Below are 16969 nucleotides of genomic sequence, written 5' to 3' on the forward strand. Positions count from 1 at the left end.
TTCAAGGACTCAGACATCTCCATTTTATCTGTCTCCCACCAAAATTGACAGGGCAATGACAGCAGAAGCTGTACAAAGAGAAATGTTGCCTCTGTAATGCCACATGTAATGCCATCTGTGTACATCCAGGGCAGGAACAATCCTGGGATTGATAAGAGTAAATCTCCCTCCACTCCATCCTCATCAAACACTCCCAGGACAGGGACAGAATGGTGTTCGGTACAGAGGAAGAACTCATCTCGATATTATTCCCATCATTGTTCCTTTGGCCATGGGTTTGAAATGCCATCCCCACACTGTCATTGACTATAGATCTGTCACTGAATTTTGTTTCATCATTTAGGAATGTATTCAGCCCAGTGAGCCCTCACAGCTCTCTCTCCCTCATAGGTATAGACATTGTGTCTGTCTCTCCTCTTCTGTCTCCTTATTTCTCTCCCTGTCTCTCTCGCTCTCTCTTTGCCTCTCACTTCTCTGTCTCCCTCCCTCATCTCTGCTTTCTGTGGGTTTTCTGTGGGTTCGTGACACCATTGCGATGTTAAGAGAGACTGTACCGGTGTTTGCTGTGCCCGAGAGGTTGGAAGACTAGCTGGTGGGCAGTAAACAAGGTCATTTCCAGCTTGGTGAGCTAGTATCACCCCAGCCTCAAATTTCCCTGGACCATCTCAGACTCCTCCCTCCCCTTCCTCGACCTCTCCATTTCTATCTCGGGCGACCGACTCAACACAGATTTCACCTCCTCCCACCCTGCCTCCTGTATAAACGCCATCCCATATTCCCAATTCCTTTGCCTCCGCCGCATCGGATCCCAGGAGGACCAATTCCACTATCGAACAGCCCAAATGGCCTCCTTTTTCAAAGACCGCAATTTCCCCTCGCTCATGGTCGACGATGCTCTCCACCGCATCTCCTCCATTTCTCGCACCTCCGCCCTTGAACCCTGCCTCTCCAATTGCCACCAGGACAGAACCCCACTGGTCCTCACCTTCCACCCTACCAACCTCCGGATACATTGTACCATCCTCCGTTATTTCTGCCACCTCCAAACAGACTCCACCACCAGGGATATATTTCCCTCCCGACCCCTATCAGCATTCCACAGAGACCACTCCGTCCGCAACTCCCTCGTCAGGTCCACACCCCCCACCAGCCCAACTTCCACTCCCGGACCTTACCCTGCAACCACAAGAAGTGCAAAACTTGCGCCCACTCCTCCCCCCTCACCTCCCTCCAAGGCCCCAATGGATCCTTCCATATCCGTTGCAAATTCACTTGCATCTCCACACACATCATTTACTGTATCCACTGCACCCGATGTAGTCTCCTCTACATTGGGGAGACAGACTGCCTACTTGCGGAACGTTTCATGGAACACTTCTGGGACACCCGCACCAACCAACCCAACCACCCTGTGACTGAACACTTTAACTCCCCCTCCCACTCCACGAAGGACATGCAGGTCCTTGGCCTCCTCCATCGCCAGACCTTGGCCACGCGACGCCTGGAGGAAGAGCGCCTCATTTTCCACCTCGGAACCCTCTAACCACACGGAATGAATGTAGATTTCTCCTGCTTCATTTCCCTCCCCGCACCTTATCTCAGTCCCAACCCCCGGTTTCAGCACCGTCCTCTTGACCTGTAATCTTCTTCCTGACCTCTCCCCCCCAACCCCCTCTCCGGCCTATCACCCTCACCCTCACCTCCTTCCACCTATCGTATTCCCAGCACCCTCCCGCAAATTTGCCCCCACCTTTTATCTCAGCCCACTTGGCACACCAGCCTCATTCCTGAACAAGGGACTATGCCCGAAACTTCGGTTCTTCTGCTCCTGAGATGCTGCCTGGCCTGCTGCGCTTTTCCAGCGCCACACTTTTCCACACTGGTCTCCAGCATCTGCAGTCCTCACTTTCTCCGAGTTAGTACCAAGTGAGGCTGCCTGAAGGGTCACTGCTAAAGACACAGGCACTTACAATTGATAGCAATGAGTAGCTGAAGGGAACAAATGTAATGTTTCCAAGTTCACTGAAAAGTGGGTGGGAGAGAAAGCTGTGGGGACGACCGAGGATATGGGCAACTTCACTGAGTGAGAAAGGAATTAGCAGATGGAATATAATGTGCAGCAGATATTTCCAAGCTAACTTAGTGACTGATTAAAATTCCCATTCCTTGCCCAGTCCATCCTTCTACACCCAAAGGTGATTTGTTCCTGTGGGACAGCAGTGTAGGTCAAACTGCGGGATATGAAGTGTTCCCAGTCTGAGCTACAACATGAGGAGCACAAGGATTGAGGTGATTATTCTGTTGTGGAAGTTGAATGAGTTTTGGAAACAGAGTCCCTGTGATTGACAACACTATGAACCTGGCAGCATCCAGAACCCAAGTAAGGTGTCAGAGAAATCACAGTTGGAAGTGGGAAGGGACTGGGCAAGGGCAGAAAAAAAAAATCGAGTCAATGTTCTGGGGACATGAGTTTGAATCCTACCGTGGCAGATGTTGGGAATTGAATTCAATTTCAGGGGAAAAGGAAGGAGTCTTCCCCATTACAACATTGTTGTGAAAACCCGTCTGATACACTAATGAGCTTTAGGTAAGGAAATTTGCCATTTGACCTGGTCTGGCTTACATGTGACTCCCGAACCACAGCAATGTGCTTGACCTTTAAATACCCTCTAGGCAATTGGGGATGGAAAATAATGTCAGCCCAACCAATGATGTTCCCATTTGTGAACAAGTTTAAAAAAAGTTCTCCAGCTCTGGTACCCTCCTGGTAATCTTCCTGTGCCAACTCTCCAAGATTGATGAATTCTTTGGCAATGCAGTTCAGTTCAGTTCCCAGTTCAACATTTAGCTCAATTGACAGGGTTTATGTAGCTCTAATTTTTAATGTTTGCTTTAATGATTAATAGCATTAGGTACTTATCGGTGATCATCATCTCAACTTGTCAAAGATCATAGAATCCCTACACTGCAGAAAGAGACCATTTGGCCCATTTGCAGCGACCCTCCACAACCCAGGGCTTGGTCATGACATGGGCTGCTTCAGGCACAGCCAACTCCACTTTCACCTGTAGCTCCATGATCCGCTTGTCTTTCTCCCTGCCTCACAATTATTCATCCCTTTGTCTGCCAGACTGCTCTTCTCTCTCCCTTTCTGGACTGTATCTATTGGAGGAGTGGGACACAAGTAAGTTGTTCTCTCTTACTGGTTCCCTTCATGCGAGTTTCAGGTCTCGTCTGGTTGACCATCTCCTCACGAAGTGACGAATTTGGTCCCTCGTGTTGCTGCTGCGAATCTGATGCTCCCCAGTCAGAATCTGTTCTCCGTCCTTGCCATTTGAAGCACGTCTTTGAGGTGGTGTTTAAAGGGCAATCAACATTTAGGAGTGAAGTGATGTAATAATCAGCAAAAACAACCTTGACCATGTCTGTCCTGCTACCAGTTATTAGGAAGAAGTACTTTACTGTGTTCATTGTGCGTGTTGCCAATTTCAATGTCGAAGCTGAAACCGAATCGCATTCCTGTTTTTGTTCCTCACTCACGTCTCAAACATACATCTTTAACCATGCATTATATATCAGTCAGAACTATTTCATGTCTTCTGAAAACACTTCTGGGCCAGACCAAGTAAGATTCCCAGATTCCCTTTGGTGAAGGACATGAGTGAAGCAGATGTGTATTTACAGCAATTGGTGTTAGTTTCATAGTTCCATTGCAGATACTAACTTTCAATTCCAAATGGATTAATTATTTGAGTTTAAATTCTGCCAATTGCTGGTATTTGTATCCTGGGTGACTGCATTACAAGTCCAGTGAGGTTCTCCCAGTCCCACTACATCACAAGTTACATTATTTCCCAACTATCAACACCTTAGTTTCCAACAGCACTGTCTGTGTGTGCAGCAGCTCATTTGATTCTCTCTCCCCCTCCACTTACACCCATTTGTTACTGTGTAGCTGCTACAGTTTGATTTCAAAATGTGTGCATTTCAGTTGGAAACATACAAATAATTCTGTAATTTTAACTTTATCAATTGGTCGGTTATTAATCATTTATTTCACTCTTAGACTATGGAGGAATCAGTTCATTTCAGATGGAAAGAGGGAGCTCTGATCACTGAGAGAATGCAGGGCTGGTGTCTGAGTATTTGTGTGATCAAAGGATCAAGAAGTTGCCAACTATTTGGACTTGATATTACAGTGTGGTGTATTTCTCTCACCTCTATAAAAAGGATAAAGCAAAACACACGAGACATTACATTGACGCAAGAAAAGCAATTCCTGGAATTCTGAAATAAAATGGGAGTGATGTGGAGTCTTCCTTGTTTCAACAAGATTCAGTGGAAAATTTGAGTAGCAGCTGGTGAGCGTTGGGGTGTGGGTGATAGTCACTGTCAAGCAGAGGGAGATGGAGCTGTGATTGTAAAACCTTCACAGAGTCCTAGAGGTCTACAGCATGGAAACAGGCTTTGCGGCCCAATTTGACGATGCCACTCAGTTTTCACTGTTAAATAGTCCCATTTGCCTGTGTTGGCCCATATACCGACCGCCTTGCCTCTCTCTCTCTCCTCCCCCCACCCCAGCGGTCCCTCACTCCCACAGATTATGGATAAAGGGGACTCAGTAATAGCAGTGCCACTGAGTTTCATGTTAAAATGGTGAAACTTAACAATAAGACTCGAAACAGAAAGTAATCCTTGATGTCGAGGAAACAGCAGTAATGAGGTGAGGCAAGGAGATGTAATGCACATGGACAGGACAAACAAGACAAGGAAATACACGATGAACAACAGGACCCTGGGAAGCATTGACAATCGATTTGGGGTGAATGTACACCAGTCTCTGAATGTAGATAAAGAATGGCTTTTATTAGCCTGACATCTTGTTTCTGTCCTTGGGATTTTCACTTGCGATCTCTTCCTCCCTTGAACTCTCTTTCTCTCATTCCCTCCCGCTGACTGTCACTATCTCATTCTCTGTCTGTTGGTTCTTCTCTTTCTCTCAATGCATTTTCTCTCCCTCTTTCTTCCTGGCCCCTCTGCTCTGTCCCAGTGGCAGGGAAGGGGGATTGGGAAGATTTGGACTGAGTGCCACAAGTTGCTGTACAGTTAATGCAGTAGGATACACATTTCCCATGTCTCTCCCGGGTTTTACTGTTGTCCAAACCGGCCAGGGGGTGGACGGATGAGTGGAAGAGGCATACAGTACCTTTCTCATTGAGTGTGTGATCAGTTGGCTGCAGACTGGAATCTTGCTGTGCATTACAGCAGTCAGTCAAAGACCAGTTTATCTCTGAACATACTCACCATGTTCTTTAGCTCAGGGATTGTGAGTCTGTGAGGGGAGGCAGAGTAGCCATGCCCAGAGTTCTTGAGCAGAGGAATGGGAAGCAAGGAGGTGGTGAGAGAGAGAGCCAGGGAGAAGAAGTGTTTGATGGGGCTTGAGGGGGGAAGTGACTGTTGTAGGAGAGAGAGAGATGGAAGGGTGAGAGGACAAAGAGGCAGAGTATGAGACAGGGCGGAAGAGCGGTCTCCCCAGGTAGGGCAGTAACAATGCCATTCAGGGCAAGGCCTGAGGAGCTGGACAGCACTAGAATCATTTAATGGGGAGTGTGGGGGGACGATGGAGAGTTGTTGGTGGTTGTGGTGGTAGGGAGGCATGATGGGCTGAAAGGATTATCTGTGTGATGTGAAGCTTCTATAATTCTGAGACTGGGATCTTGCTGTGCACGAAAGGAGTCAGTTACAGGCCAGTTAGTCCAGGCAAACTCATTAATCTCTGCGCCAGGGAGTGAGGCTCAGCAGGATATGGGGGACAGCAAAATATTTGTGAGGGTACACATTTGGTGAGGAGTATATTTGAGAGGTCAAATAATTGGGGAAGGGCAAACATTTGGGAGGGGAGTAAAATGGGAACAGAATAGGGGGATGCAATATTGTGTGGGCACTTTCAGATCTAAGAGAAAAAGACAGGGTGAAAGAGAGAGAGAGAGAGAGAGAGAAAGAATGAGAGAGAAAGAGACAGAGGGAGTAAGTGACAGAGAGAAGAGGGGAAGAGTGGGGAAGAAGAAACAGGAACAGAGAGATCGAGGAGGAGGAGCGCAAGTGAAGAACAGAGACAGAGAGCTAGAGAAACTCAGAGAGGGAGAGAGAGAAGGGCAGGGGGAGAGATAGGGGTGAGCGGGAGAAAGAAAGATGGAGACAGAGAGGATGAGAAGGACAGTGAGAGAGAGATAGAAAGAGGGAGGCAGACAAAGAGAGAGAGAGAGAGAGAGAGACAGAGAGAGAGAGAAAAAGTCAGACAGGGACAAAGAGAAGTTAAGACATGGACAGACTTAATATTCCAGTTAGTCCCAGCTCTCTTGATGGTTTCTCATATTCCCTCTCTCCCATGAGGTTTGCTTCAGCCTGGAAATGTATCAGTGTGTTGTATACTTGTGAGTAATCTCTGTGTCTGTCTATACCTCTCATGATATTGTCGACCCCTGTCAGGATCACCCCCTCAAACTCCATCTTTTTAATGAAAATAATCGTATTCTACTCAACCTCTCTTAATAGTTAGCACCCTCCATACCAGGCAACAGCCTGGTGAATCTCCTCTGCACCGTCTCCAAAGCATCCACATCTATCTGGTAATGTAGCAAACAAAACTGTATGCTGTATTCCAAATGTGGCCGAACCAAAGTCCTAGACAACTATAACATGACCTGGCAAATTGTGTACTCAATACCCCGTCCGATGTAGGAAAGCATGCCATATGCCTTCTTGACCACTCTATTGACCTGCATTGCCACCTTCAGGGAAATATGGGGCCTGAACACGCAGATCTCTCTGTATGTCAATTTCCCCAGGGCTGAAGTCCAATGATGTGCAGATTAGGTGAATTGACCTTGCTAAATTACCCATTGTGTTCGGGGATATGTAAGCAAGGTGCATTAGATAGGGAAAGTCTAGAGTAATTGGTGTAGGGGACTGGGTTGGTGTGGACCTGTTGGGCCAAATGGCCTGTTTCCACACTGTAGGGATTCTAATTTACTGTATAGTTTGCTTCAGAACTGGGTCTTCCAAAATGCATCACCGCGCATTTGCCTAGACTGAACTTCATCTGCCATTTCTCTGCGCAACTCTCCAATCTATCCATATTCTGCTACATTCTCTGACAGTCCCCATCACTAACAGCTACTCCACCACTGGTCACAGTTCCTCATTTTGAGAAACTCCCTTCCACTATTACTCAGTCTCCTGTTGTCCAGCCAATTCTCTATCCATCTAGCTAGTACACCCTGGATCCCATGCAACTTCACTTTCTGCATCAGCCTGCCTTGGGGAGCCTTATCAAACGCCTTATTGAATATAACATCTACAGCTCTTCTCTCATCAATCAACTTTGTCACTTCCTCAAATAATTCTGTTAAGTTGGTATTATCTCAGAGAATAGATAAGGGAGATCTAGTGGACGTGGGTACTTGGATTTTCAGAAAACTTTTGACAAAGTCCCACATAAAAAGTTAGTTTGCAACATCAAAGCAAATGGGATCAGGATAATATACTGACTTGAATTGAGAATTCATAGCAAACAGAACGTGTAATGTTTGGAGTGGAAGGTAATGACACTGGGTAGTATAAGGATCAATGCTTGGGTTCCAGTTATTTGCAATAGCCTTCGTGAGTTTTTTTTCATTCATGCGATGTATATACTGGGTTCTCCAGACTACTCTCAGATATTTTGCTTATTTATTAATTGGATAATTAATATGACAGGATACTTCATCATTTCTTTGACTTGCAGACTGAATTTGAACTGAGTGTTTATGCAGCAATTTAAATTCACTAGTGAAACGCCAATCACTGCAAATATAAATTCTGAACTGTTGTAATGGCTCAGATATGTTCAACGAATGTTATAATAAAAGAATTCTATAATTCTTGTACCGACCACAGAGTGATGAAAGTCTCGGATAACGACAAAAGTAAAATCACAGACTTTTTTCTGCTTTCCATCTCTGGGTCACTGGGATTCTCTCCTTTGCTATGGCCCAACTTGTCATAAAAATACGTCTCAGTACTGAGCAACAGAATTAAAGTGTATGGAACCAAGGGCATTAAAACCAATCAAAACAGTCAAATCCCACCCAACCGGCACAGAAAAATAATTCTGCTTTGGATAACAGAAACAATTGGTAATTACCTCTGTTGGTTCATATCTATAGTAGAAGAGGAAGTTTTTAATAATAGACCAGAATGCACGTTATTCAGAGGATGACAGCTGCATTTTTCTTGGCGCAATACTGTGTATCCACGTTCTGGAAATAGATGACAATTACATCGATCAAAGGAGGAGGTAACTATCAACCAGACAGAACAGTTTTTGGCTGAATGAATCAGAACATTGTGAACACTACACATAGCAGTGAGATCCAGGAAAGGCATGGTAAATTAATAACATTTAATCTGCCACAGAATAACCTCTGTGATTATAATAAATAGGTCTGCTGTCACCACAGCCATGAGGTAACAGCTGGTGCAGGTTGAGAGGCGGCACTTTCCTTTGGCCAGTATCATAATTCCGAGTAAACAGGTCCTTCTCCTGTTTAAGATACCATTTAAAATTCATGTCTTTGAATAAGTTATTGTCATCTGACATAATATAAACAATAGACAATAGGTGCAGGAGTAGGCCATTCTGCCCTTCGAGCCAGCACCACCATTCATTATGATCATGGCTGATTATCTTCAAATCAGCATCCTGTTCCTACCTTATCCCCATATCCCTTGATTCCACTATCCTTAAGAGCTCTATCCAACTCTTTCTTGAATGTTTCCAGAGACTTGGCCCCCACAGCCTTCTGGGACAGAGCATTTCACACATCCACCAATCTCTGGGTGAAGACGTTTCTCCTCAACTCTGCTCTAAATGGCCTACTCCTTATTTTTAAACAGTGTCCTCTGGTTCGGGACTCACCCATCAACGGAAACATGCTTCCTGCCTCCACAGTGTCCAATCCTTTGATAATCTTATACATATCAATCAGATCCCCTCTCAGCCTTCTAAACTCAAGGGTATACAAGCCCAGTCGCTCCAATCTTTTAACGTAAGATAGTCCCACCATTCCAGGAATTGACCTCGTGAACATGCGAAGCACTCCCTCAATAGCCAGAATGTCCTTCCTCAAATTTGGAGACCAAAACTGCACATAATATTCGAGGTGCGGTCTCACCAGGGCCGTGTACAGCTGCAGAAGAACCTCTTTGCTTCTATACACAATTCCTCTTGTTATGAAGGCCAGCAAGCTATTAGCTTTCTTCACTGCCTGCTGTACCTGCATGCATGATGGGTCAAAATTAACTTCATTTAATTTGTCATGATAAAAGTGGGTACATCAGCATCAGGCCAGGATGAACTGAATGGAAACAGACCAATTAAAGTATTGCTGAAAATACATTTGCAGTCAAAAGACACACAGATTTTTAAAAAGTATGTGATTTAATCTTTATAATGGAGCATGTTGTCCTCTAAATTCTCGAATTTACATTCTCACCTGTTTACCTGTATTCAAAATGTTCCATTTTCATCATTAGTTTATTTGCTTTTTTGGACAGGTGTGAATCACATTTTGTAAAATCTCTATGAAAAAGTGTTAGCTGTTCTGTTGTGATATAAATGTTATCAGCTGGTGTGATCGTGAAAGAAATGACAGATTTAATTGAATTAAGTGAAATGAAATGCAGGTATGAACGCCAGAAACAACAGTAAGTTTGACAATTGGGAACAATCCTGTGTCACTGTGCTGTCTAAACCTCTGGATTCTTTCTCAAAGTCCTTCTGATTATCCAACTCCGTCTCCTAGACCTACACCCTCTATACCTCTCCCTTGGGAAAAAGACCTTGGTGATTCACCCTATCCATGCCCCTCATGATTTTATTAACCTCTGTAAAGGTCACCCCCTCAGCCTCCAAAATTGCAGGAAAAATAGCCTCATCCTATTCAACTTCCCCCTACAGCTCAAACCTTCCAACCCTGGCAACAACCTCGTAAATCTTTCCTGAAACCTTTTGATTTTAACAATGTCTTTCCTACAACAGGGAGACCAGAATTGCGCACAGCATTCCAAAAGGTCTAACCAAAGTCCTGTATAGCCGCAACAGGACTTTCTAACTCTCATACTCAACACACTGAACAATAAAGGCAAGCGCACCAAAAGCCTACTTCATTACCCTGTCCAACTGCGACTTCACTTTCAAGGAACAATGAACCTGCACCACAAGGTCTCTTTGACAGCATTTCCCATTAAGTGTATTGGTCCTTTCCTGATTTGCCTTATCAAAGTGCAACACCACATACTTATCTGAATTAAACTCCATCTGCCACTCCTTGGCACATTGGCCCATATGGTGACGATTCCATTGTACTCTGACATAACCATCTGTACTGTCAACTACACCACCAATTTTGATGTGATTTGATTTTGATTATTATTTTATTGTCACATGCATTTTACATAAAAAATACAATAAAATACAGTGAAAACGTTTCATTTGTCACCATGATACAGCACTATTTTGAATAATTTAAGAATAAGGAAAAATGGAAAAGATGAGCCAGCTCAACACAGTAATCAATGCCATCATCCATTTTCCATCACCGTTTCACCACCGTATGCAGAGGACCCAACCAACACTGAAGTTGCTGATCCTTAGACATGTACCGCTCGACCATTGCGAGCCAAGGGCTGTGCCAAACCAACCAACGTCAGAGCTGTATTTCTCACTGGTAGACCCACCTCATCGATGTTGTCATCGTGCCTTTCCGCCACTGCTTCACTGGTGCTAGTGCTGGACCCAACCAACAATAAAATTGCCAAACCTCAGGCACGATCTTTTGCCTCTGGGTTGATCTTGCTGATGTCGTCTCCACCGGTATGACAGACACTGATTTTAGGTCCTGTGCATGCTCTGGAAAAGTAAGTAGCGGCTCACTCGAGGTGTGCCCAGGGCCCACTCTTCCCTGTGTTGGACGCTTGCTGCCATTATACTGTCCAAGCTCAGGACAAGGTCAAGAAAAAAAATAAAAAACAGAGAAGCAAAAGAAAGAAAAAAAAAAGTGGTCGGAGCAAATGAGTTCTGGCACAAGAACCGTTCTGCCATCTTAAGACGAAGCAAACTTATTGCAAACTTACTAACCATACCTTCTATATTTACATCCAAATCATTTATGTAAAATGATAAAAGGTAGTGGACCTAGCACCAAATTCTGTGGAGCACCGCTGATCAGAGGCCTCCAGTCCGATAAACAATCCTCCACCACCATCCTCTGTCTCCCACTCCAAAGCCAATTTTGTGACATATTGGCAAACTCACCCTGAATCCCGTGTGATCTAACTTTACTAACGAGTCAACCATGCAGAACCTTGTCAAAGGCTGCACTAGAATCCAAGTAAACAACTTCTTCTGCCCTCAATCTTTTTGATTACTTCCTCAAAAAACTCAAGCAGGTTTGTGAGGTACGATGTTCCTTGCCAAAAATCCATGCTGTCTCTACTCAATCCTTCCCTCTCTAAAAGATATAAAGCCTATCTTTCAGAATCATTGCCAACAACTTACCCACCACTAAAGTTAGACCCACAGGTCTATAGTTCCCAGGTTTTTCCTCACATCCTTTCTTAAACAATAGCACAACATTAGCCAAATTCCAGTTCTTTGGTTCTTCAGCCATGCTCAGTGTTGAAGTAAACTCTCGAGACTCGGACCTTCCAAACTAATTAGTTTATTACACGATATATCATGGGAATTCACCATCCTAACTGTGGCTCGATGTTATTCCGAAGTACATCAGGATAATATAGAGAAAGGAGCTGATCGTTAATTACACAGTTTGGCATGCTTACAAGTTGGTACTAAATTAGAGGTTAGTCATTAAGTTCAAAACTAAAGCATTTTATGCATTCTACAAGTGGACAAAAGAAATGGTTTTCACCACCTGCTCCAGTTAACACTAAGCAGAGATACCCCTAATTGGCTGAATGACCATGAGGAAGCAATAACTAGAGAAGGAAGGGGGACAAAATGGAAAGTCTATGTCAACTTGACTGGTTTTACATCCTGTGCTGATCATTCAGCAAAGGGAGGAGACACTATCTTGAGAAGGAAGATAAGGACAACCTTTCACATTACCTCATAGTAAGGAATGCATAGCCAGCAATGTTCTGGCTGGGGACACAAAATGGAACCCTCAGCCGAATCAGGAAAATGGCTTCTGGGCAAATAATGTTAACTCTTCCCCAACAAATATTTCTACTACGTGCCCCACAATTTCCTACCCACTTCCCACAACATCCTGGGACACATATAATCAGGTACTGGAGGGTTATCTATCTTTATGTTTTCAAATAACTTCAGTTCTTCCTCTTCTGTAATGTGAACTGTTTTCAAAATATCAATATTTATTTCCCTGAGTTCTCTAGACCGCATTTCTTTTTCAACAGTAAAAATTGATGTGAAATATTCAGTTAGCATCTCTCCCACCTCCTGAGGTTCAACACAAAGACAACATTGTTGATCTTTAAAGGGTCCTAATCTCTCTCTCTCTCATTGCTATCCTGTTCTTGAAGTGTTTATAGAATCTTTTTTGGGTTATCTTAAATCTTCCTTGCCAAGGCTATCTAATTTTGCATTTTTGCCTTTCTGATTTGCTTTTTAATTATGTTCCTACCCTCTTTATACCCTTCAACCAACAGGACCATATGCTTCTGAACTCTCATTATCACACTTTTAAAGACTCCCACTTGTCAGTCATACTTTTACCTATAAACAGTCTACTCTAATCAACTTTTGAAAGTTATTGCATCATTCCCCTAAATTTTGCCTTATTCCAATTAAAAGCTTTAACTGTTTTGGAAGATTTATCCTTTTCCATAGCTACTTTAAAACTAACAGCATTACAATCACTAGTTCCAGTCACTTGTTCTGCCTTATTTTGCAAAAGATATTCAAGTTTTGCTCATTCTCTCCAGGAACATATATATTGATAAAGAAAATTTTCTTGAACACATTTAACAAATTCTTCACCAACCAAAACTTTAACACTATGACAGTCCCTCAGAAATATCTAATCTAATTGCAGTAGTAATGTACTCCTTAATTAAATATGCCATTCCCTCTCCTCTCTTACTATCCCTCCTATAACACCTAAAGCCTGAGCTGCCTCTCTTGTCAATTCCTCAGCCAAGCTTCTGTGGTAGCTTTGACATCCCAAACCCACATTCCCACATGTGCTGAGCTTATCAGCCTTATCTGAGAGTTAAATCATTCTCTGACCGTTCATGTCTGTCTTAACTTGCTCTTTTCTGATTCAGAAACATCCTCATATTTCTGTCTATGTGCTGTTACTTGGAAGCTCCCACCTCACCACTCTAAAAATGCTGGCAGGATCCAAAACTAGAACTAGCAAATCTCCCCAGTCAGATATTGGTCCCTTTCCAGTTCAGGTGAAACCCATCCTTTTTGAACAGATCTTTTATGTCCCAGAAGAGATCCCAACAATCCAAGAAACTGAATCCCTTCACATTGCACCACCTTTTCAGCCACTGATTTATCAATCCTATCCTTCCCTCAAGCAAAACCCCAAAAACGCAGAAATGCTGTGCCGCCCACATTTCGGAAATAAGCCCTTCATCAGGAATGGGACTTGTTTACAATAGTTTCCAGTATCTGCAGTAATCTGCTCCTACATTTTCCCCTGTATCAGCTTATATTTCTCCCTGCCTCACAACTTTCCATCACCTTTATGTGATTAACATTGACTTCCAGAAGATAGCATACAACAAATTGTGTGGAAGATTATAAGTCGTGGTACAAGAGGCACGGGCAACATGGATACAACATTAACTGAGTAATAGGAAAGAGAGAGTCAATGGTCAGTGGATATTTTTCTGACTGGAGGAAGATTTGGAGTGGAGTTCCCAATGGGTCAATATTGGGACTGGCATGTTCCAGTAAGGAGAAAGGATAAGGATAGCAAGGTAAGGGCACCTTGGATAAAGAGGGAGGTTGTGAATTTACTCAAAAAGGAAAAAAGCAAATGGAAGGTTTAGGAAGCTAAAATTGGGCAAGGACTATAAAGAATATAAAGAAAGCAGGAAAGAATTCGAGCAGGGAATTAGTAGAGCAAGAAGGGACCATGAAATTGACAAATAGGTTTAAAGAGAATTCCAAGGCATTCTAGGCATACATTTAAAAAATAAAAACAAGACGATAATGAGGGAGAAGGTAGGCCCATTTGAGAGTAAAGGAGGAACTTGTGTTTGGAGGCTTGTGAAATCCTAAATGAGTACTTTGTGTCAGTATTGATCTGGAAGAAGGATTTAGAGGATAGAGAGTAGTGTGCAGCATGCTAATATACAAGGGCATGAAAGGGTAACGCATCAGCTCAGGCTTGGACTGCCGAAGGGCCTGTTCCTGTGCTGCATTGTTCTTTGTTCTTCTCTGTTCAGTGAGCTCTTCCTGCATTTAAAACACTGCAACAGGGATTCTATGAAACAACTCCAGGTCACTGAGATACAGACCCACCTTGGAGGATACAGTCCCAGATGTGGCTTTCCCAGACTAGTGCACATGGAAGTTTGAATATTGAGTTTTACTTTAAAAAGACCCCTCCCCTGGATACTATTGAGACAAAAATATCAGTGCAATCACATTTTCAGAATTCCAGTGGCTTTCCAGTCAGATCACTACTTCGAATCCCTTGATTAGATTCCAGTCTGTAACTCACTCCGGGGCATTGATTTATTCTAGATATAAACCTCTTGGAACATGCCAAAAAGAAATCACTGGAGAACCGCAGCAGGTCTGGCAGCATCTGTGGAGGGATAAGAGTTAATGTTTCTAATCCAGGTTAATTGGATTTTTGAAACCAGGATCCCTTCCTCCCAGGAACTGAAACTTCTCTGAACTGCTTCCAACGCAAGTATATCATTTTCAGAAAGGAAACCATAACTGAACGCAATACTCGATGTGTGGTCTAAACAGTGACCGTGCAGTTGTAACAAGACCTCCCTCCTTTTATACATTACTCCCTAACCTTAAAGGTCAATATTCCATCTGACTACTTACTTCTTTGATGTACCTGTATGTTACTCTTTTGTGATTCCTCTCCAAGAACAGGTAGGTCCTCCTCCTCCAGAATTCTGTCATCTCTCTCCTTTTAAATGTTCTGCTCTGTTATTCCTGTCAATCAAACAACTTCATAACACAGCCACATTATTCTCCAGGTTCCTTTTCCTTCCCATTTACTGAAACTAACCCAGAAGAAAGAAGAGGAGAAAGATCAAAAACGCAAAAGCGAAGAAGGAAGAGAAAAATGAAAAGGAAAGGTACTTGTGTGTGCACTGCGCTGCCGGGCGAGGTGGTGGAGGCTGGTACAATTGCAATATTTCAGGGGCATCTGGATGGGTATTTGAGTGGGAGAGGTTTGAAGGGGTGTGGGCCAGGTGCTGGCAAATGGGACTTGATTGAATTCATCTAATACAATTATTCTCTCTCATTTAGTCTGAAAATCCCCTTTTCAAATGAAGGGATACTCCCAGGGCTCCCATCTGCAGCATATGAGACAATGCTGAAGCAAACCAATATTCTGTTCCTCCTTCATTGAGCTTGAATAGTATGTACTACTTTTGATATTCAAGTCATTCTCCTCTTTTGAACAAGGCTGAACTAATCCCACTAATTATCCCTCTCATCTGCAAGGGCACATGGCAATGCTGCAGTTGGGAATTTGCCACACAGGGACTGACATTCTTAAGAGACCATAAAGTGCATTAGGCCTGTATTCTATAGGCCAAGAACTCATGGGAAAGCCACGTAAAAATAAATTTTCAGGGAGTTTGTGCAAAAGTTTATCAACTGTAAAGTAGTGATGGTAGGAGCCATTTTGGGAAAGCAAATATTAGCAGGAATTATACTCTTAATGGTAAGTCCTAGGGAGTATTGTTGAACAAAGAGACCTTGGAGTGCAGGTTCTTGCACCTTGAACATAGAGTTGCAGGTAGGATGTGATAGTGAAGAAAGTGTTTGGTATGCGTTCCTTTATTAGTCACAGTATCGAACACAGGAGTTCGTTGCAGCTGTACAGGACATTGGTTAGGCCACTTTTGGAATATTGTGTGCAATTCTGGTCTCCTTCTTCCTTTTACAAGGATGTTGTGAGACTTGAAAGGGTTCAGAAAAGATTCTCAAGGATGTTCCCAGGGTTGGAGGATTTGAGCTGCAGGGAGAGGTTGAACAGGCTGGGGCTGTTTTCCCTGGAGCGTCGGAGGCTGAGGGGTGACTGTATAGAGATTTATAAAGTCATGAGGGGCATGGATAGGATAAATAGACAAATGGGTTGGTGAAGTCCAGGATTAGAGGGCATAGGTTTAGGGTAAGAGGGGAAAGATATAAAAGAGATCTAAGGGGCAACTTTTTCACACAGAGGGTGGTACGTGTATGGAATGAGCTGCCACAGGGTGGGGTGGAGGCTGATACAATTGCAACATTGAAAAGGCATCTGAATGGGTATATGAATCGGAAGGGTTTGGAGGAAGATGGGCTGGGTGCTGGCAGGTGGGGCTAGATTGGGTTGGGATATCTGGATGAGTTGGACCGAAGGGTCTGTTTCTGTGCTGTACATTTCTCTGAGCCGATGACTCCAAATGGGCGGAGGGGACAAGCTCGATCTCAGGTGTCCTACTCCACCACCATCTTGGAATTGTCGCTATTTTAAAATCACTATTATAACTGCAGTGTAAGAATAAAGTGCGCTTTGCTTCAAATCTATCAATTTGTCCAATTGAATTTCCTCTGGAACACAATGAAGAACACTTGCCTTTAGAAAATAACTATTCTTTCACTACTTATTCTTACTCCTTTTTACTTAAAGAACCTGTTTCGTTGCATTCTAACCCTCTCAGCCAAGGCCATCCCATGCCCCCTTTTTGC

The sequence above is a fragment of the Hemiscyllium ocellatum genome, assembly GCF_020745735.1.
Source record: "Hemiscyllium ocellatum isolate sHemOce1 chromosome 15 unlocalized genomic scaffold, sHemOce1.pat.X.cur. SUPER_15_unloc_5, whole genome shotgun sequence".
Classification (NCBI taxonomy): domain Eukaryota; kingdom Metazoa; phylum Chordata; class Chondrichthyes; order Orectolobiformes; family Hemiscylliidae; genus Hemiscyllium; species Hemiscyllium ocellatum.